The sequence below is a fragment of the Balaenoptera borealis genome, assembly GCF_965194805.1.
Source record: "Balaenoptera borealis genome assembly, chromosome: 2".
NCBI lineage: Eukaryota > Metazoa > Chordata > Mammalia > Artiodactyla > Balaenopteridae > Balaenoptera > Balaenoptera borealis.
In genome coordinates, this window is record NC_138867.1 from 39,131,438 (window position 1) to 39,154,806 (window position 23,369).

General features: G+C 34.4%; 1 protein-coding gene across 4 annotated transcripts in view; it reads left to right on the top strand.

Annotated features, from left to right (window-relative positions):
• Positions 1-23,369, top strand: part of MRPS30 (mitochondrial ribosomal protein S30) — a 123,682-nt gene that overhangs the window by 59,077 nt on the left and 41,236 nt on the right. The window lies entirely within an intron of this gene.

The window sequence follows — 23,369 nt, forward strand, 5'->3', positions numbered from 1 at the left end:
AGAAACTACAGTATAACAAAAAGACTCCTTTCTTTTATAGTAGTTGTCTCTTCGCACATCAAATTCTTCCTAAACTATGAAGGGCAAGGCTCTTATGTTTTCACCATGATATCACCTGCCTTGGTGAGTATATTTGTGTTGAATAAATGAATGAAGGAAGAGCTGTAGGGAGATAAATGGATACTGAAATAATGACATAAATTATGGAACTATTTGGATCAATTTTTTAAAACTTGATAACAGGTTAATTTCAAATCATAGTGTTTCAATATAAATAATCTGTGTATCATTTGGTTACTATTACCTTATGTTTTAATTTTTAAATACCAAAGAAATAGATTTCTCACACTTTTCCAAGGTAGTCTGTTATGGCATTTGAATACAAATCTTCCCTACGATTTACTTAAGCCTGTTTGTTTCATCTTCGTGCACTCACTTTTTCAAAGGGAAATATATTTTGTTATTTATTACTAGATTAAGTACCTGTTGAACGGAGAGTAATGGATATCTCTGGCAAGCTCTTGAGTCTTGTTAATGCTTGAGACAGGAAACAAAGGAAAAGATCCATTTTTTTCCTAATATGCTTCAAGCAATGAAAATGCATTAATACAGGCTTTACACGTTTGATCTCAACTGTCAATGCTTCTTTCCCGGGAAGCCACCTCTACTCATTTTGTTCTTGGGGAACAGCAATGGGTGAATACTTGGACTAAACATTCCACAGAGAAGTTAAAGACCTCTGTGATGCTAATTTTCACTTCTGGACTTTGTTATAGAGACATGCTTTCTTTTTAGTATCACTTTACTTATTAACCAGTATTTGTGAAGAATCTCACTTGTAGACTTTATGCATTTGGAATGTTGCTTTTGAATAAGGAGGCTGAAACCTTTATATTAGCCAAACAGTAAGTTGGTGTGGTATCAGCCTCTTCTAGTTCTTCCTTTACACCTAACCTGGCATTTGATAAGGACACATTTAAACATGTTGCAGAAGCATTTAAACTTGGGAAAACATACCAGGAAAAACATACCAGGAAGAACTGCAAGCAAATGAACCAGTACCATGTTGCGCTTCATTGTTACTAAAGCAAAACTTTAAATTTGAACTTCTTTCCTACTGTTTATACCATGATTTAATTTTTGAAAAATTTGCTACAAGCTGATTTTTAGTTATATATGTCCGGAATTTGCAAACTACTACTGGCACCACCGAATCCAGACTGTCCCTTGTTTTTGTCAATACCCTTTATTAGAATACAGCCACTCTCATTTACTGTCTATGGCTGCTTTTGTGCTATAACAGAATTGGGTAGTAGCGATAGAGTCTAAAATATTTATTGTCTTACTTTATCCAGAAAAAGTTTACTGACCCCTGATCGTAGTTTATGATACTTAGTACAATTTTCTTGGTCAGTACGATGTTATTTTTTACCACTTGTTCTTCCTGGGTAATGCTGTAGCAAGATTTATGTTATACATTAAAACTTTACAACATACATTAAAAAGTGGAGATATAAATTTGTGTGCATTGAATAAAAAATAGGTTAAAATATATATAGGAATTTTTATAAGGTAAAGGCAAAATTGATAAAAGAGATGAAATAAAGAAATTATGAGCAGAATGAATATAAATATCATTACAAATATCTATCTGTCAAATAACCTGTTTTTAAGAAGCTTTCTTACTCTGACATTGTTTACTATCCATTTCTCAGGAAATAAAGTTTCTAATTAGAACAGAGTTAATACTACCTGTGAAAATTGATATACTTCATCTATTTTAGGGCAGAGAAATTCTACCAAGGTCAATTAAGATAATTTCCCCTTCTTAAGCTCTAACATTGTTATTTGTGTCATTTGTACTGCAGTTCCCAGTAATTAAAACAGCAGGTTACAGATGGGTTATTTTGGCATGGGCACACTCATTTTCTTGCCCTCAGGTTAGATGGGCATTGTCTTCTGTAGGCACTGCCCATTGTCCCTCGGCAAGACTCCGTCAGATTGTCCTTGGACAAGAAAATCAGCCTAAATAGATCTCTTTTATTTGTCTCATAAGTCTTTCAAACAAACTGTATTAGTGACTGCCAGCTGAGTTGTTCGAAACAGGAAAAACAATCTTATGCTTTTGATGTCAACCCGACAGAAAGTTAAAAAGAAAGAGATTCTGTTATTTAAGAGAAGATTTTAAAAGAGTTTCTTTGAAGTCCATATTTATCTGTAAACTTTTGTTTTTAGGTTGACAAAGAAATCGCATTCCTCTGAAAACTCTCTAGTTAATGTATTCCATAGCAATACCTGCCTAAAGAGTGGTAGTTAGGAAAAATTTAAGGAAGAAAGATGAACGATGAGAAAGTTTCAAAACAATATACTCATATGTTTTTGGGATGAGAAGGCAGAGTATCAAATGCCCATTTACTCACTTACTTAAGGTTGTGTGGAAAGATCTTAATACATACTGCTTATGTCCCTTAGATGATCTAATGTTTCTGCTCCCTTCCATAATCAGAAACCATTTCTTTTTTCTCCCCGCAAGCCGTTGAGTAGAAACTCAAATAGGATTTTCCAATGCATGATGGAAAATTCTATTTTAAATCTTATGATTTCTATGTGTTAAATGTGTAGTTTAAATTACACGTCAGTATGTTTGAGTTGCCACAAATGCATGGCACTGACCCAAGTTCCTTTAGACAGGTTTCTTTGTTGAGAATTCCTGAAGTTCTAATTAATCGGCTGCCTTGGTTTTAGATGTTATATATAGAATATATAGGAATATATTCCTCCTTTGAAACAATACCCAATTGTGAGAAAAATCCTGTTTGTATCTAGAAAAGATGGGGAAATATCCAGATCAATATATCTATGTCTCAAAATCAGAGTATTAAAATCAATGTAGTAATAAATACCTGGATGTTGTATGATATTGTTTTGAGTAATAAAAGGGAGGGCAGTAGAAAAATTTTTTTGGTTTAGCTCTAAACTTATCAGTGTTTTGAAATTTAATTTCTGGAATTATTTTTGAAGAACTCAAGTTAGGCCTCATCTGAAGAGTTACCATTAATTTAGACTGGAGCCTAATGCAGCACGTTGGAAAGCGTGGTATGCAGATGTCAACTAGCACATATTGTGTCCACCCCCTTCCAGGTGTTCAGATAATTAACTCCATGAGGTGGTTCAACATTTTTATCCCATTGCTGCCTATCAAGGAACCGAGGCCTAGGAAGAGGGTGTAGTGTTTGCCCGAGGTCATGCAACTGAGAAATCATGGAGCTAGGACAGAAAGGCAGGTGCATCTGATTTCAAAGCCAATGCCTCTTCTGTCCTGTGTTGCCTTTTACAAGAACGTGTTATCAATATCTAGAAATCTTGCTTATAAAAATCCCCCCAGAGAGTTTAGAGCAGATACATATATTCTCTACATATACATAAGTAGGTGAAAAGGAAATTTGCAAATATACTTCAAATTACCGTCAATAAACTTTCTACATGCAGCCTTTGGAAAAAGCAGGATCTACCATTTAACAGAAATTGTTGACTTTTAAAAGAGTATGGCATTTTCAACTCATATTCAGTGTGTTCTCCATCTGACCTCTGAATCCTTGCCTGTTGTATTTTCGCTTAACTTGCCTTTCTCCTTTTTAGAAAAACAATTTCCCTCTAATGGATTTTCTTTTAGGGCTGAAACTCAGTTCAATAGGAATCAGACTCTCAGAGCTGCAAGAGACCTTAAGGCAAAATTGAACCTCAACCATCATTTTACTGATGAGTAAAAAGCTGACAGTCAGTGAAGTGAAATGATTTATCTAGTCTACAAGAGGGATCCAGGTCTCCTGATTCTCAACTTAGTGGAATTCTGTGACACACTGCATCTTAATGAGATGCTCAGAAATCAAATAATTTTGAAGTTGATCGACCCTTTTTTTTTTTGGTATTTATTGACCAGGTTGATTTAAAGGCATCATTACTAATTCATTGTTTGAAATGCTATTTTTAATCTAAAGGCCATGGAAAATTGAAAGATGGCATATAATGTAGGAAAGTAGATATTATTATACTTCAATATAGGCTTTAAGCTGCCTTTCCAGCCTCACCTTTCACCCATTTTCCCCTGGTTTATTCTAGAATTTGTCATATACTTCATACCTCCATGATTTAGCCCCTTGTGCTCCTGCATCTGGAATTCCCTTCCATATCTTGACTGTCTGGAGAAATTCTACTTATTTTTCCTTTTGCATACCTTAACGTTAGCCACATCTTCCCTTGACCTTGGCAGAATTAATTTTTTACTTGTCTGTGCTATCATATCAGTTTGTGCCTTTATTGTAGTATTTATCCTTATTTTATTGCCATTATTTCTTCACTTATCTTTCCTCCTCCAGGCTGGAAGCTCCTTGAGGGCAAGATTTTGTTCTAATCACCTTAGTATCCCCATAACAACATAATGCTAGGCACACAGTGGGAGCTGCAAATACATTTCTCTTGAATGAATTACTTGCAAATCATGGTCTTTCAAAAACAATACCCTAAAAGAAAAAGTAAAAGTCTAAAAGTTAGGGCTGTACGTGAGGTCACTTGATCTGATAATTATCACAAATTTTGCTGTCATTTTTACAAGTTGAATTCTGTCTAGTCACAAGGTTTGAAGCTATTGCTTTATTTTCAGTGGTCTGTGTTTTCGGTTCCTTTTTTTAGTAATAGAGATTTATATGTCCCCAATCATAATTTCTTGCCTGGTTGTCATTATTGCTAATGACATTAATTTAGCCATCTGTTGACTCAAGAATAAGCTTCTGACCGCTCCTTCTAATTTGATATAAGAAATTAAGTCAATGACAAGCATAAGTTACAGGCCTTCACATCACTTCAATTTTGGTAGAACTGAGGTTTAATATATTACACACATACATAGAACAAATCTATTATAAATAAAATGTAACTGCTCATTTTTTTTTAATTAATTTATTTATTTTTGACTGTGTTGGGTCTTTGTTTCTGTATGAGGGCTTTCTCTAGTTGCGGCAAGCGGGGACCACTCTTCATCGCGGTGCACGGGCCTCTCACTATCGCGGCCTCTCTTGTTGCGGAGCACAGGCTCCAGTCGCGCAGGCTCAGTAGTTGTGGCTCACGGGCCTAGTTGCTCCGCGGCATGTGGGATCTTCCCAGACCAGGGCTCGAACCCATGTCCCCTGCATTTCCAGGCAGATTCTCATCCACTGCGCCACCAGGGAAGCCCTAACTGCTCATATTTATAGAATAAATTCACATACAAATGATTTGCAGAAAGATATGTTTTTCTCTTCAATATCAATAAGAATGAAAGAAAGCTAAACTTCAGCTCTAGGACATTAATTCAATAGATTATATTTGTTTATTAGCACAAATGCATTCATCAATATACCCCCGCAACCCTAAGCATGATTAACAAGACACTGGGCTCCTGAAGATGGTGTCTTCTGGTTCATATATAGCGTTACATAATACACAGCTGTTGGTGATTAATCACAGTTTGTAATGGCTAGTGAGTTCATTCTGTACTCCTTAGAAAAGAAAAAATGCAATTTTTTTTTGTGTGTGTGTGATCTAAGTAAACAAATTTTGAACAAATGTAATGCTGATTTATCAGTTTCCAGTTCATTAATGGGGAGCTTTTGCTTTCCCAACAATTGAAATCAGTGAAACATCTGTCAAATTATAGTTGCATAATCTATGAGTGAAACAATGCTTAGGTGGTATAAATGAGCTACTTCCTTAGAGATTCTCAAATTGTGCAAGAGGCAGGTGCTCAAGTGTCCCAGAATTCAGGATTCTTTAAATGAAATATCTAATAGACCTGCTATTTTTCTTTGCCATTTCAGTGAGTACAAATATGATCTACCATTTCAATAGCCCTAGTGGAAACCAGATTGTGGACTTTTAGGTTTAATTTAACTCTCCTTATCTTCACCCTACTTCACTGCCAGCACCCAGATTATGTATTTGTGCATTACATATAGCTAAGTTAGAGGTATCCTACCTAAATGTTTTGATTAATATACTAATATTAATACTGTATTTCTTTCCTCTTTTTCTTAATGATGAAGTAGTTCTCTGACAAATCATCACTTTTATTCAGGGGAAATGCATACCCTTTAGTTAATTAAATGCTACTACAAAATGCATCATCTTCCAGTTAATTCAAGGAATTGTTACAGTCTTTTAGTAGAAATTTTATCCTCTGTTTTGAGAAAAGTTTCTGTGAGTGCCTGAAACAGGTTCCTGCTGATAACTGAAAATGTGTTTCTAAATGTCCCCAGCTTGCCAGACTAGGGTACCTAGGTCATTCAGTTCTTTCTTTCTAGCTACTTCTATTCACTGTGAAATTTTTTCCTGTAGAAAATGAGATGTTATGCTGCTTTCACTGAAACATCATATAAGTCAAGGGAAACTAGTGCCATAGGGTAGGTTCCCCAAGGAACAGACCCTGAGCCTCTGAGATTTATGTGCAGGGGATTGCTCTGGGGAATAAATAGGAAAAATGATTGAAGAGATGTTGAGCAGGTTAAGAACATGAGCTATGATGCAGTTGCAACACTGGCTTCGGACCATCTTACAGAAAGCCCTCCACCTGGGATGGTCCTTCAGAGTTTTGTGTTTTGAGGCAAGGAGCCAGATTTTATGCTCCCGTATCCATCAGCCATTGAATGCAGGCCACCTTTGGGGAGGGGGTTGATTTTGAGCCAACCTGCTCTTTTTGGCTGAGGCTGATTCCTGGAGAGAGATTAATCAGAGAGCTGTTGGCCACCAACATTCCCAGCAATGGATGAAATGAGTGTTTCAGTCCCAAGGAGGAGTCTGGGCAACACACCACAGTATCCACTATAATGAGATGCCTAACTTTGGTACCACATTTGTAATGCCAGTTGTGAGTGATGATTAACTTGCGTGTTGTATAGAACATTAAAACCATTTAAGTAAACTATGGGTTGTAAGCAGTGGATAACATCCAAATTATTCTATAGCATGGTTATCTTTAGATAACTTTAGAAATGCCAGCCTCTAATTTCCTACTGAGACCCTAGGGAAGTTATAGTCAAGATTATCATTAGCTTTAATGAGAATAATTTGTACAGAATCCCCTGTGTTAGACAAAGATAAAAACATCTCTGCATGTGAAGCTTTGAATATCCCTTTGTTTATTTTAGCCTTTAACTGAATACAGAGTTGTTTTGTTTTCAGAGGTTTTATCAAAATGACATTGAAAATTTTCACATTTTTGTTGCTTTATTTCTAATAGATTTTCAACTGTATTAGTACCAGATATGGGTGTTTTAAAATATTTCTATTAATCTGGGTTAAAAATTATAAGTAAAGAATTACTCTGGCTACTAAATAAAATACTATGGTTAAATTCTGAGGGTTAAAAAGATCAATTTTGAAGCTATGCTTAGAGTGAAAAGGATGATAGAAGCTAAATGATGTAAATTTTGATATGTATTGACACAATTATTGCCATAGCAAAAATAAATCCAGATGTGTGGTGATTATAAAGGAGTGGCAAAGTGGCATAATTGAATCAAGTACATAAAATTTGCTAGTTGAATGAACAGGTCAATTTCCATTTAACACTAAGGGATCAACTGGTATTTGGAATGAGTGTTGGTGACAGATGGTGTAGTTACATAGTCCTATTTCAGTCAATTAACAAGTAATTGACAGATATACTCATGGTGCTGAACAATTATTTGAATAAAAATATTTAGGACTGTTTCCTAAGCTTCAAGGTTTACCAAATGTAATTATAGTTAATTCTTTACATAAATTGCACTAAATAAGTTAGGATATTCACCAACTTAGAATGCCAGTATTGTTTTAACCATATAATTAACTCATTCTCATGGTTTGTTTGCTTAATGGAATAATCCATCTGATCTTGGTCTCTATTAATACTATTTCTTTGTCCATCAAAATGATGACCCTAACAAAATGAATACTTCTATAAAGTAAACATCAATTTTATATAGTAAAAGACCCAGCTAAATAAGACATTGGATAAAGAGAAATGGCAAAATAATCATACTCAGCTTAAAGTTTTGATTATCAGTGGACACTGCCCTCATAGAATTTTGTACTAACATGTTTAGGTTAACTTATTATTTAAGCTCAGGATATAAAATTTCATCTGCTTTATGTTTTCCTAGAGAAAAATGGTTCCTAGGCCATATATTATACCCCTATACTCAGAATAGGAATCAGGTAACTATAGATAGATAGATAGATAGATAGATAGATAGATAGATAGATAGATCAGGTAACTATAGATAGATAGATAGATAGATAGATAGATAGATAGATAGATAGATAGATGATAGATAGATAGATAGATAAAGATACATTCTTATGAAAAAATATGGATGACTGATAGAGAAAGAAAAATATCTTAAAGCCTATGTGGGTAAAATTTTGTTAAATTTAGCTGACAAAGACATTGAGATATGTCCCCCTTCCTCCACCCACAAAACACATAGAAAAGTTGAATAAAATATCAGAGCATTAAAAAAGTTAAACTCAAAGTTACCAAGTGGCAGAAATGTTGAGGGTGCTTATAGCTGAAAAAATGAGTTGTAGACAAACTGTTTCAGCCCATGGGGATATTTGAAGCATGTATTCTTAAGAGATGGTTGGTGTTTAAATGTCAGTGAGCATTGATCATTCAGGGCCACAGGACTGACAACTTTGAATTCTAAAAAAGAGAAGTGTACAAAAAAGTAAAAGACAAAAATTCTAGAGACTATACATACGTACACATAAGGAAATAAAAACCTCATGTGGGTTAAACAATACATACCTGCAGAAAATACTAGTCAAATACAAGCCATATTTAATGAAATCACTCAGAAGAAAGGAATTATACTGTATTATCCATCATTCATCAAATTCAAACTCAGACAAGAGAGAATTGAAAAGAGACACTATTCTAATATTGATGAAAAATGTTCCAGGTTGAAGAGAAATGTAAATTTTCAGATTGGAAGAAAACATCTCAAGTCCCTAAAACCAGACACTGTGCTCTGAAACTATAAGGTATCAAAGATTAAAAAAAAGATGTGAAGAACCTGGAGAGAAATGACAAATTATTTATAAAGAGACATGATTCAATTGCTATAATATTTCTCATTAGGAAAAATAGATGTGTGAATACAATGAAATATTTTCAAATTGCTGGGGAGACATAGACATTCATAAACATAAAAACAAAATTAAAATGGTGTCCATAGACCCTCACTGAAAGACATACTAAAGGATATACTTCAGCAAGAAAAAAATTTAATTCATAAGAAAAGTTTGTAAAGCAAGAAAAAATAGTGACCAGACCAATTGACTTAACAAATTTAAAAATACTGAAATACTAAGATGACTAACAATAACTACTTTTGGAGGGTTTAAAAACAAGGTGGAACTTAAATACCAAATAGTAATTTAAATGACTAAAGAGGAGTACCTGAAAGGAATATACTTTGTTACATATATTTGAAAGAAAATAGTGGTATTGATTTACTTTAGATTTTATTAGGAAGAAATAAAGTTAAATATGTATGTAAAAGTTTTAAAGGAAATAGAATTACTGCAACAATAGAAATAGAATGTTTAATTTCCCAACAAGGAAGGAAATTTCTATCAAGTCAATAGAACATAAAAGAAGAAAAAAAACCACAAGATACTAACAAAAGCATAGTAAATTTAAAAATTCTGAAAAAGATGTAGAAATAAATCCAAATATATTAGTAATCAGAAGTATAATAAATTAATCATCCTATTAAAAGACCAAGACTGTCAAATTGGATTAAAAACTTTAAAAAATGTTGTTGTTCTATATAAATACTAATCAAAGGAGGCAAGGAATAGTTTTATCAGAAATATGTAGACTTAATTCTACTTCTTCCTTTCTAACATGGATACCGATTTTTTTTTTTTTTTTTTTTTTTTTTTTTTTTTTGGCCTATTTGCTCTGGCTAAGACTTCCAGTACTGTGTTGAATAAATATGGTGAGAGTGAGCATCACTGTCTTGTTCCTTATCTTAAAGGAGAAGCTTTCAGCTTTTCACCATTGAGTATATGTTAACTGTGAGCTTGTCATATATGGCCTTTATTATGTTCAGGTACATTCCTTCTACACCTAATTTGTTGAGATTTCTTATCATGAAAGGATATTGATTTTTTAATTGCTTCTTCTCTACTGACATGATCATATGATTTTATCCTTTATTCTGTTAATATTATATATCATATTTATTGATTTGCAAATGTTGAATCATCTTTGCATCCCAAAAATGTCTCACTTGATCATAGTATATGATCCTTTTAATGTGCTGTTGAGTTCAGTTTGCTAGTGTTTTGTTGAGGATTTTTACATCTATGTTCATCAGGAATACTGGCCTGTATTTGCTTTCCTTGTAGCATCCTTGTCTATGTGCTGGCCTTATAAAATGAGTTTGGGAGTGTTCCCTCTTCTTCTATGTTTTAGAAGAGTTTGAAAAGAATTTGTATGAATTCTTTAAATGTTTGCTAGAATTCATCAGTGAAGCCATCTGGTTCTGGCCTTTTCTTTGTCTCTGTTTACAGGTGACACAATCTTGTATATAGGAAATCCTGAAGACTCCAGAAAAAAATTGTTAGAACTAATAAATTCAGTAAAGCTTCAGGACACAAAGTCAACATGTTGTGTTTCTACACACTGACAGTAAACTATCCAAAAAAGACAGTACAAAAACAATCTCCTCTACAATAGCATCAAAAAGAGTAAAATACTTAGGAATAAATTTAACCAAGGAGAAGAAAGATCTGTTACTGAAAACTGTAAAATATTGATGAAAGAAATTGAAGAAGGTACAGGTATATGGAAAAATATCCAATCTACATTAATTAAAATAATTAACATTTTTTAAATCTCCATACTACTCAAACCTCTATATAGATTCAAGGTAATCCCTGTCAAAACTCCAATGGCGTTTTTCACAGAAATAGAAAAAACAATCCTAAAATTTGTATGGAATCACAAAATGCTTCAGATAGCCTAAGCAATCTTGAGCAAGAAGAACAAAGCTGGAGGCATCACATTTTCTGATTTCAAACTATATTACTAAGCTACAGTAATCAAAACAGTATGGTACTGGCATAAAAACAGCCACATAGACTAAATGGAAGAGAATAGAAAGCCCAGAGATAAGACTACACATATATGGTCAACTACTCTTTTACAAAGTTACCAAAAACAGACAATGAGGAAAGGATAATCACTTCAGTAAATCGTGTTGGGAAAACTAGATAGCCATATACAAAAGATGTGGGGTGATAATAAAATATACCTAAATAATTGTAGTTACATCTTATGTTTATTTAATATTGTCAAGTTCAGAGAGCAGTGTCCTATAAGTCATTGTGGTATTTATTGAACATCTGTTACATGCCAGGTGTTATGATAATTTCTGGAGATAGCAAAAATATGTGTCAGTCCCTGTTTTAAAGAAGTCAATCTACTCAGTGGTACAGACACACAAAGAATTCCACAGGTTGGAAGAAAAAGAGGGCTAAGAAAGGAATTTGAAAACACAGAGAATTTCAGAGATCTTTGAAGGAACAGTTTTGAGTTATGTTGAGAAGAGGGATGAACAACATAGCGGTTTTAAGCAAGGAAACAAGTGGTTGCAGACCCAAAAAGGAAATTTCCACATCCTAGTTACATAAAGTTGGTTCAGTATTAGGAAATTTAACTTACTTCACGGAAAAAAGAAAAAAAAATTATTATATTAGTGCCTGCCAAAGTCTTAAATACCCTTAACAGTTTGTTTCAGGAAGTAACAGCAAATATATGTGGTGAAATATTAAAGACTTTCTATTAAAATTAAGAACACAGCAAGCATTCTAATGGCCACTGCGATTATTCAATACTCTTTTGGTAATTTTAGGTAATGCAAAAAGACCCAGTGTGGAATAAATGTAGTAAGAAAAAGTTTTGTTTTCAGATGATATAATTGAATACCTAAGAATATCACGAAATTCAACCAACAATCTTTTTGAACAGAAAAAAAAAATTTATTAAGATGGCTGGCTACAAAAAGTCAAAACTTTCTTTTTATACTAGAGTAACAGGATGTTAAGTTGGAGGCTTTGACTGAACTCCAAGTTACAATGTGTTATGAGTCAGACTGACAGGCTGAAATTTCAAAGAAAGTGTCTGGGAACCTGCTGGATGAGTCATCTTCAATAAGGATCTAAAATGGTCAGGTTGCTGGAGATTCAGCAGGATTTGGTGAGAACCAGTTTGAAAAAAATCTACACTCTAGTCACATCTCCCACTCAAGGGCAGGGAAGGAAATAATTGATCCTCTTGCTCAAATCTAGGGAGAAGCCTTCACTAAGTGGGGAGTGAGCAAAGGGGGCATGAGAGGGGATCCTGAGTTGTTGGAAATGGTCTGTGTCTTTATCTAGGCAGTTTTCACACTAGTGTGTGCACTATGTGAAAACTCATTGAGCTTTACACTTATGACATATGCCTCCCCCCTTCTCTTTTAACATTTTTATTGGAGTATAATTGCTTTACAAAGTTGTGTTAGTTGCTGCTGTATGCCCTTTAATGTGTATTATACTTTAAAAATTTTACTTAAAAAAAAGAAAAAGTCTTTCTTTGGCTTGTTGAAGTTAGACACTATAGACACTATACAGCTAACTGGGCCTTTTCATATCCTCCAGTCTTAAACTGATTGGAAATCTTTAAAATAAAAGTAATATATTTTCTCAGGGATTATTGAGAGATGATCCTACATAATTGAAGCTTGCAGGACTGCTATCATCATTATTTTTTACATAACCATTTTCTTTAACTTTTGTAGAACTAAAGCAGGGATCCCAAATTGAATACAAAGACTCAGACAGGTCTGGATGATTGGTGGGATGGGTGTGGAAGTCTAATAGCGTCCCAAGAAGGTGATAAAATCCTTGTCTAACACTGAGACTCCATTGCACTGTGCCTGGCTCATAGAATTTTCTCAATAAATATTTGTTGAATACATAGGTTAATGGAAGGATAGATGGATGGGTGGATAAAACAGAGGGAAAGCTTATCATAAATGACAGAGCGAATAGAGATGACTAAGAAATCAATTTCGGGATTATCAGAAGGTGGATCACTCTAATTAGCAGATGATCCCTCCCTGGTATTTGTTTCCTGTCCTGATTGATTGCACTGACTTCATGTCCAAGTCCAGAGGCTATCAGGAGTGCTGTGAATGATGTCTATAAAAGTGGTTTCATTAAACCTCAGTAAGACTTGAAGCACAAGTAACAATGCTCAGAAACACTGAGTGAACCCTTCTTCCCCACATTACAAGAAAGCATGGTGAAATTTTGAGAGCTGTCCCTGTAGCAGTGAGTTTATCCTTGACCACTTATAGCACATCTCCTGGGATTATCAACAGTAATTGATGGACATTTGTCATGTGGCTACAACCTGTACTGACAGGTGTTGGAGATAATAACCAATATCATTTGAATTTTTCTGCTAATGTGACTTAATTACAGAGCCAGGACCCTGAATGTAACTGCCTCCTTGACTTTTGTACTCTAGGTACTTTTCCTGCTTCACGCTAGTTCTGGCCTTGCTTGATAACCATTAACTGATAATAACTAGAGAATCTCAGGTTAAAAATATGTATTTCACTGTCTCCCATATCCACTGATGAAGCTTCTTAACAAGCAAATAAGCAAAATGGTAAAGCTAACAATACTGACCTTAGGTAATTGCTTTTAGTGGAAAATGACAATAAATGTGAATTCTACATCCCAGACAAATGTCAGTTATTACAATTTCTACTCGATTAACTTCCTTACACATTGATTGAGGTCCTTCCCTAAGAGTAAGTAGACAACCAAAGATGATGACAGCACAATCATGGCACTTGGGAGCCTAACGCTGATTTATTTTACGAGAATATTTTTCCCCTTAACAATGGTAGTACGTATACAATGACCAGTCTCCAGTCTCTTATCTTATATTGTGGCTAAGCAAGACATTTTCTAAAAAAAGTTTTAAAACCATTTAAAAATTAGGAAAGCTTTCAAATTATATATGATGTATAGCATGCTGACAGGCAAACTTGTATGCTCTGAAGCACCACTCAGCAAAGCTGTAGTTTTATTTCTACAGAGAATGATGTCAAAAAGCTAGGACCAATTCTGGTGAATGTAGGCTGGTGTGGGACCTAATTTTAAAAATAGAAGTGTCCTGACTAATCTGTTATGCTGGCAACAGATCTAAAGACTATAGACTGATATTTTTGAAGATCTGAGAAAATGAAGACAAGCAAAGACAGATTTGCCTTCACCATAGTGGTTAAGATAAATACTTCATTCAGTTAGTACCGCAAGGAAATTTCATTTAGATTTTTAACTTTTTGATATATAATTCACAAAGGGAATTTGTCTCACTTCGAAAATAACTCTTCAAGTGTCAAACAACAGAATAAATGTTTTTTTACACTGGAAAAACATTTGAGATTTTTCTGACAATGCCCTAGATTCTGGGAAAAGAAAAAGCAAAATCAAACTTTGTTTTCTAGAGGTTTCCTAACAAAATTCTTGCCTTTGTCTCTGTGGAAACAGTCAAATTGTTCTGGGTAATTTTGCCACCATATGTTGTCAGAAATTTAACATTTTTTTAAAGGTTAGATTGTATACTTCTATTTATTTCATTAATCTCGAATGAGGGTTAGTCATATAAAACATTTTAAATTGTTGTGAATTGACCAATCTACTATAAGAGCTTACATCCTGAATGAAAGGAAGACAATTGCCCATCGTGTTCCCAATGGTCTGACCTGCAAATGTAGACCTGGATGTTGAGAAGCAAACGAAACAACTTTGCCATATGGTGGCCCATATGCAGCTTCCATCCAGTGCACTGAAAAAGGGCGTTCACAGAGTCTGAGCAAGTTCAAGGTGACTTCTGTAGGAGGAGAAGATCCAACTATTGAGAGAGAAGGAGAAGGGAGGAGGAGGAAGAAAGGGAAAAAGAAGGAGAAAAGGGAAGGCAGGACGGGATGAGGGAAGACAGATCTAAATGAATTTTTGCATTTAATATCTGAGCTCAGATTTGAGTGAACACAGTGGTGTGCTAGAGCTGGCTGGTACTGGCCCAGAGCAGATTGTGGGCATCTCTTCCCAACTCTGTGCTCAGTAATATCATATAGGTTGCTTCAAACAGACCATGGCGGAAGTATTACACTGCAAAAATAAGCAAATGCTACAAATCAGGGCATCATCCGTTGCTCCCCTCCCCCCAACTCCAGGAGCTAAACATTTACGGGCTTACTCTGGTAGACCTGGAAACTCTCAAGGGCCACTGTGATAAAGAAAAGCAATGTAAGGAAATAGAAACAACTCTTGAGCTAGGATGAACGGATCAAGGAGGAAAGAAGGAGAGAAACTCAGGGTGGTCATGAAAATAATTTAATCACTGAGGTGATCATGCCTACTGGAAAAGCACACCCAGTTACTGAGCTGACTGGGAAAAGAACACTGGCTTTTTCTCTGGTGGAACATTACTAATGTATGATCCAGGCAGACACTAGAAATAGGTCAGGTAGTTTTCCTGGGGGTTTCTTGGATTAGCAGGAAGTAGTCCATTTTTAGGGTGTTAAATAAGATTTGGAGGTAAAACATAATTAAAATGTGACATACATTTGGAACAAAATGAGATAAATACAGGCACTTTTCATGAAGATTTGAGGAAGATTATGAGTAAAAAACCTTTTTAATCTCTTGATTCAAATCATTTTGGTATAATCTATTGCCAGTGCTGCTCATAATAGCTGACTTCTTCAAGGTTCCTAGAATGTGCCAGAATGTCCAGAATGTCCTAGAATTGGTTATTGACTTTATATACATTATCTGATTTGATACTCATGGAAATCATATTAAATAAGTACTATTATTATCCTCATTTTACAAATAAACTAAACAAAATTTAGAAGTGTGAAAACACTTGCCCAAGGTCTGGTCCAGACTCTCAGCTGTTAGCTGCTTTAGCATGTTTTGCTGTGCCATTCCAGGAGTTGCAAAATCTATTTGAAATGGAAAATTCTGCATTAAACTGAGTAACTGAGGAATGATTCTCAAGTAAGAAAAAGTACCAGTGAGCTTGATTTTTCTGTTATAACTGTGGTCTAAATTGGTAACTTTTACAGTACCCTTAATATAGAATATATACTTCTCATACATATCCATTATATATAAAGTATTATTTTATTAGTACAAAAAATATGAACAAACCTGATTCACTGTGTAGTGTCTATCTGGAAACTTCAACAAGCTAAAGAAATAATTTTTCTTTTTTTAAGTAAATTTTTGAAGTATAATACACATAAAAGGGCCTATGTCATAAATGTAAAGCTCAATGAATTTTCTTATAGTGTATATACAAGTGTAAAAACTGCTTCAGTAAAGAAATAGACCATCTCCAATAATCCAGGAGCCCCTCTCTTGCCCTCCTTGGTCACCCCTCACCCCATACACAATACAACTACTACTATCCTGACTTTTACCACCAAAGATTACTTTCGCCTATTTTTGAATTTATGGAAATGGAACGATAAAGCATGAAAATTGTATTTGACTTTTTGTTTGTTCAATATTATATTTGTGAGGTCCATCCATGCTATTGTGTGTCGTTGTAGATCATTATCATTGCTGCAAGATATTTCATTTTTTATTTACTTATTCGACTACTAATGGAAATATGGATTGAGAAATATCATTAAACCATATTTCCTCCTTTACTCTTCCATCTTATGTTAAATCTTTTTAGCTGCAGGAGAAGGTCTTGGGAGTTGGAAGGACTTCTTAAAAGAATTTGCCAGCAAATACACTAATATAAGTTAATCTCCATCTTTGTTCAAACTTAGCTTTATATAAGTTGTCTTATTTACTGAATTCCTAAAATTTTAAACATTCCCAAAGCACTTCAGAGACAGAAGAGTTTCTTATTACCTATTCCATTCAGAGACCTCAAAGGCCTTTGTAAATTTACATGTGATCCAAAGTTCCCCACATACAACCAATATGGATGTAAAGATCTCTAGAAATCCTGCCAGCTACTTTGAGGCTAAAACTTGTACTAACAGTATAAACCCTCTCACAAAAACTCTTGTTCTAAGAAAGCTCTTTAAGACAATGTTCCACTTTCTTTACATGTACTATAGCCATTTTCACAGAATCAATGCTCAACAAATTTTGAAGATCTAAATTGAATTTGGTTATTTCAACAAATGAAAATGGAAGCTATTATATAAAATTCATTAAGTCAATCAATGCCTAAAACATTTCCAGTCCTGTAGAAAATAAACAATTATATCCAGCATACAAATGTCCCTTTTCCTATTGTTCTAAAACCAGTACTTCTTAATTTCTTTAATATAGTGAAATCTGTGGACCTTCTCAGGATAGTTCTTTTTTTTTTCTTTTAATTGGTTTATTTTTGTACTATGTTGAGCTCTAAGTGGTCTTTTTGTATTTTGCATGTAAGTCCTTTTTCTCAAATATATGTTTCAAGTATTTTCTCTCAAGTCCCTGGATTGTCCCTTCATTTTCTTGATGGCATCTTTCAAAAAGCAAACTGAGGGCAAAACAGTTGATTTGACTTACTTAAAATTACCTGGCTTATAAATGTTATGTCTGAAATTTGAACTCAAGTCTTCATTTTCCAAATCCTAGCTCTTAGCCATTGTGCTATGTTGCTAAAGAGTATTGAAATAATTCATTTATTTAGATATTTTAATGAATGGCTACAATTTTTTTATGAATTTTAAATTTGTTTTATTTCTGTATATATGAATTGGATCTCTAAGTGTTAAAGTTTAAAATTAAAGTAATTGATATACATTTGATAAAAACAGTATAAATGCATTACTCATTTGAATAACTTTTAAACAAATGTATTGGAAATGCTTTCTTTTTTTGTTTGTTTGTTTTAACTTATTTTATATTGGAGTATAGCTGATTAACAATGTTGTGATAGTTTCAGGTGCACAGCAAAGCGACTCAGCCATACATATACATGTATCCATTCTCCCCCAGACTCCCTTCCCATCCAGGCTGCCACATAACATTGAGCAGTTTCCTGTGCTATACAGTAGGTCCTTTTTGGTTATCCTTTTTAAATATAGCAGTGTGTACATGTCAATCTCCAACTCCCTAACTACCCCTTCCCTCCACCCTTCTCCCCCTGGTAACCATAAGATCATTCTCTAAGTCTGTGAGTCCGTTTCTGTTTTGTAAATACGTTCATTTGTATAATTTCTTTTTATATTCCACATATAAGTGATATCATATGATATTTCTCTTTCTCTGTCTGACTTACTTCACTCAGTATGACAATCTCTAGGTCCATTCATGTTGCTGCAGATGGCATTATTTCTCAGAATAGTTCTTGATGAACAATTTTTTTCCATATGATTTTGGTGGGCCTACCCAGGAGTCTATGAGGTTTCTGTGGACATCATATTAAGAAACTCTCTTCTAAATATTTGACATCAAACATTTGTTGTGTGGCTACATGCCAAGCAATGTGCTATTTGTCACTCTGTAGCATGCATTTTCTGTGGGGTAATATCACCCTCAAGGGGATAAAAATTTGTTCTTGAGAGGTGAAAATAATCTTACTATATTTTATGTGCAACATGTAGCTATAGATACAGTACTACATTAACTGATTTACAATATATCTGTGGTATTAAAATTTCTTGGGGTAGAAACAAATAGAAAAAGAAAAAGGTATAAAATATCTTCTTAAGGGGGCAATGGAATTGCATTGGGAATGGGAAGGGCTGAGGAAGAAATACTGAGTAAGAGAGGTTTGACTTTAAGCCTTTTAAGTATACATTGTAACTCACCCTAGTTTCAATTAAACATCTCCTTTTAAATATCTCTGAATATATGTTATTTTAATCAAGCCAAAATGTGTTGGTAAGAATATTCAATTCTGGGAGGCATAACTATGGGTGTTTCCCACAGTAAGCAATAAAATAAGTCATTTGTTCTTCAAAGCTAAATTTTAGCAATTTTTTCATGTATTTAAAAAATCTCTGAAGATAGTTTTACATACTTTATTGGTTCTGACACACTATAGATGTAATTACTTCTAATTTCTTTAATGATATATCTTGGAAAGTTACAAATTATATATAATCTTTTAGTTTTGTACTTAGTGATATGATTTGGGAAGAAATGATTATTCTCTGAAATAAGAAATATCATCATTTAACATAATTTTGAGTAAATTTATACTTTTAAAGCTTATAGAATACTGAAATCTTGGGACCCAGTTTTAAAACAATCAGTAAATTATCTTATAGAAAGAATGAACTAATTGTTTTGTTCCTACAGAACATTCCTGGTGGGTGATTATTTTCTAGGTATAAATAGTATGTAATTTACTACCCAGTGGCATATTTCCTTGCGTGTTTTCTTGTCTTTTATGTTATTCACTTACTCCTTCAGTACAATTACAGTGAGTTTCACCATCTACTAAGAGGTAAAAATCAAATACCTAGAAAAACACAATGACTAACCTTGGCATTTTAAAAATGAATTTTAGACATCATCCAGAAAAATATATCAGCTCTCTCTTATTAATCTGATGCAGGAAATCGCCCTATCAAACAATAATTTTAGCAAAAAAAGCAAAAACAAAACAAACAAAGCAAAACCCACCAAAGCAACAAAAACAAAACAAAACAAAAAAATGAAAGCAAACCCTTGTTTGTGTTACTATCAATAGCTTTTTATAATGTGGGTCAACTTTCTCAAAGACTTGTATAATTTTGTTATGGAAGGAGGACCTGCCCCTAAGCAAATGAGACTAAAGATCTTATTAAACTTGGTAGATTGTCTTTGGGCAACTTTGTTAAATATTAAATTTTTTCCATTGGGTTTTAGTTGGAAAGCTAGAAATAACATAGAGAAATTGTAATAATAATTCTTACTTCAAATATTTCAGGCTTTTTGTATTTGGCTGAGTGTTATGGGCTGACTTATGCCCTGCCCCTAATTCAGATTTTGAAATTCTAACCCCAGTACCTTAGAATGTGACAGCATTTGGAAACAGAGTTTTTATGGTGGTAATTAAGTTAAAGGGAGGTCAGCAGGATGGGCTCTAATCCAATACGGCAAAGTGCTTTTAGAAGAAGAGGAAATTTGGACATAGATGCATACAGAGGGAAAATGATGTGGAAATACAGAGAAAAGATGGCCATCTACAGGTCAAGGAGAGAGGCCTGAGAAGGAAACAACCCTGATGACCTGTGGATCTCAGACTTGCAGCCTCCAGAAGTGGAGAAAATATAAATGTCTGGTGTTTAAGCTCTCCAGTCTGTGGTACTTTGCTATGACAGCCCTAGAAAACTAATATGCCGGGTTGACATTTGTAAAAAGTTCTTTACAATTTTTTGATATAATACACAGTTGGCCCTTGATCAACCTGGTTAGGGACACCGATCCTCCATGCAGTGGAAAATGCATGTATAGCTTATAGTCGACCCTCCATATGCATGGTTCCTCCATGTGCATAGATTCAACAACTGTGGATTGTGCAGTACTGTAGGACATAATTAGCAAAAAAAATCTGCATATAAGTGGACCCGTGCAGTTCAAGCCCTTGTTTTTCAAGGATCAACTGTATTATTTTCTGTGTTATTTTCTATCCATTTCCATCTCTTTGTTATATAGTTGTCTCTTAGCTAGAATGGTTGGGTAGCTATAGGTAGAATTCTGTGGGATAAAGGAGGTTTCTTTTAAGAGAGAACTAAGACTATAGAGTTAGGAAGATACAGGTTTCTTTCTACCTGCATCTTAAATTCTGTCATCTACTTAGTCATTTCTTTCACTTTGAAAAGGCTAATTATACTTCCTTCTGCTTCATAATTATACTTGCTGCCACAATGAGGATAGAGTGATGGGACTAAATATTCCATAAAACTGAGATGATACATGCATGATTCTAGCAAAGTGCCTGGATAGAAGAGTGATAATAAATACTGGTTCTCTTTCCATCTTTGTTCTCTGCTCTCTTAAAGAAATGCCATACAAAATATAAAATTATCAATAACTTAAATTTGAATAAACATATCATCTAACTAATTATGAAACTAGTAGTGATAAAGCATTTGTTTATTTAAAATTAATTTTGTCTAATAAATACAGGGATTCTTTTCCAGACATTTATTTTTCACATGGAATTTTTATAGAAGCCATCAAATGATATTGTAGACAGCATAGAAACAAACACCATGGCTGATTTGATTAGAGGTAATAATTAATTTCAGAAAAAGTACCTACTATGAGTGATCTTTGTTGAGATATAGGTTTTCATCCAGCTGCATCTTCAAATTTCTTAGTCATTACTCTTGAAATGTATAGAAATTTGTTCTAGGCAGTTCTGATTACAACTGTCTTTGATCATTGTACAGGTTTTTTTTTTCCTGTAACAAGGAAATCTTCACTTCTATTTTTTATTTCTATGGCCAAAAGAGAGTATTTTGAGGGCTACTTTGAAACATGCCTCTCCATTTCTACAAAACCAAAGTCTAACATTGTCAAATGTTTTAGAAGTGCCAAAACTTGTTACAGAAGATTTCTTTATTTTTAACCCACGGGTACTCTTTGTTATTGCCGTTCATGGTAACATACTCACTAATGGTGGAATTTGTGTGTATCATAATTTGCAGATTTTATTATTTTGGTCAGATATCTTTCTGATACCCGAAATGCAATATGATTTTAAAAAATAAATTTCTAGGGACTTCCTTGGTGGCACAGTGGTTGAGAATCCACCTGCCAATGCAGGGGACACAGGTTCGATCCCTGGGCCGGGAAGATCCTGCATTCTGCGGAGCAGCTAAGCCCGTGCGCCACAACTACTGAGCCTGCGCTCTAGAGCCTGCGAGCCACAACTACTGAGCCCACATGCTGCAACTACTGAAGCCTGCGCATCTAGAGCCTGTGCTGTGCAACAAGAGAAGCCACCGCAATGAGAAGCCCACGCACCGCAACGAAGAGTAGCCCCCGCTCACCGCAACTAGAGAAAGCCCGCACGCAGCAACGAGGACCCAACACAGCCAAAAATAATAAAATAAAGTAAAGAAATAAATAAATAAATTTCTAGTCTTTTCATTCTACATCAGTTCACTTCACTAACCTTCCCATAAATCTGGCAGTATTATCATCCTGTCTGCTTTCCAGTTAAACACACACAGAGGTTAAGGACTCTCATTCTTATAATCCTTTGTTCAAACCATTGCCATATCCTACTGCTGCTTTTTTGTATCATCTATTGAGTGAGTTCTTTCTGCTCTAACCACTTTAAAAGTTTTGTGCAAATAATGAATTCGAGGCTGGACAGCAGCAACATTCTTTACAGGGACTTTCAATGTTCAGTCATCCCATCTACATTAATCCAATTTTCAAGAATGGTTAGAGAGGCACATCAATGCTGATTGATGACATGAAACACAGTCACAAGCTGCAGAGATGCAAGAGAATTTCTAATGATGAAAATAATCATCTTCATAATGTGATATTCCTTTAATAAATATTTAATGAGTACCTACTATGTGCCAGGTACTATTCTAAGTTATATGTATTTTACTAAGTTCCTCAAACTTCATAATCATGGAATCAGAAGTGAAGGTAAACATCACTTTATAGTATAAAACTGTATACTGTGCAGAGACATTTATAAACCTTAATATGGATGGAAGTTAGTGTATTTAAGTGAGATTAAGGGAAAGAATAGGAAAGGTAATTCTGGTATGGCAAAAACTTACCGCTATCTGTCCAGTTAGAGGAAATCAGTTGGTGATGTGTATGTTACACAATCACAAAACTGTTATAATGGAATCTACAGAAGTGACACAGAAACTTCAGCAATCTGTTCATCTTCTGGAAGTCTATTCCACATGAGCAGAACAACTGGCGAAGTCTTGCCTGGTCTTATTGACATTTTCATGCCCTGGAGGGTAAAGGAAGTGATTATACGAACTATCATTTCTGGCCCAATTTTGATCAGCAAGGATAATTTAGTTCATAAAAGGCCAGTAACACGAGACTGGAAAAACTGGCCATGTCATTTTTAAGAATTTGGAGTACCTTGGGAGGGACATTCATTAGATGGGTACTCTAGACTTTAAGAAGAAAGGCTTCAAAAATTTCAGATATGAAAAACTTAGAAGGAAGCTCAGAAAGGTAGCAAAAGGTGCTAATGATATAACTCTGACAATGCAAATCTCAAATTATTTAAATGAGAAAGAAAATAAGGCTGATAGTGGAAGAAAATGACATAATTATGC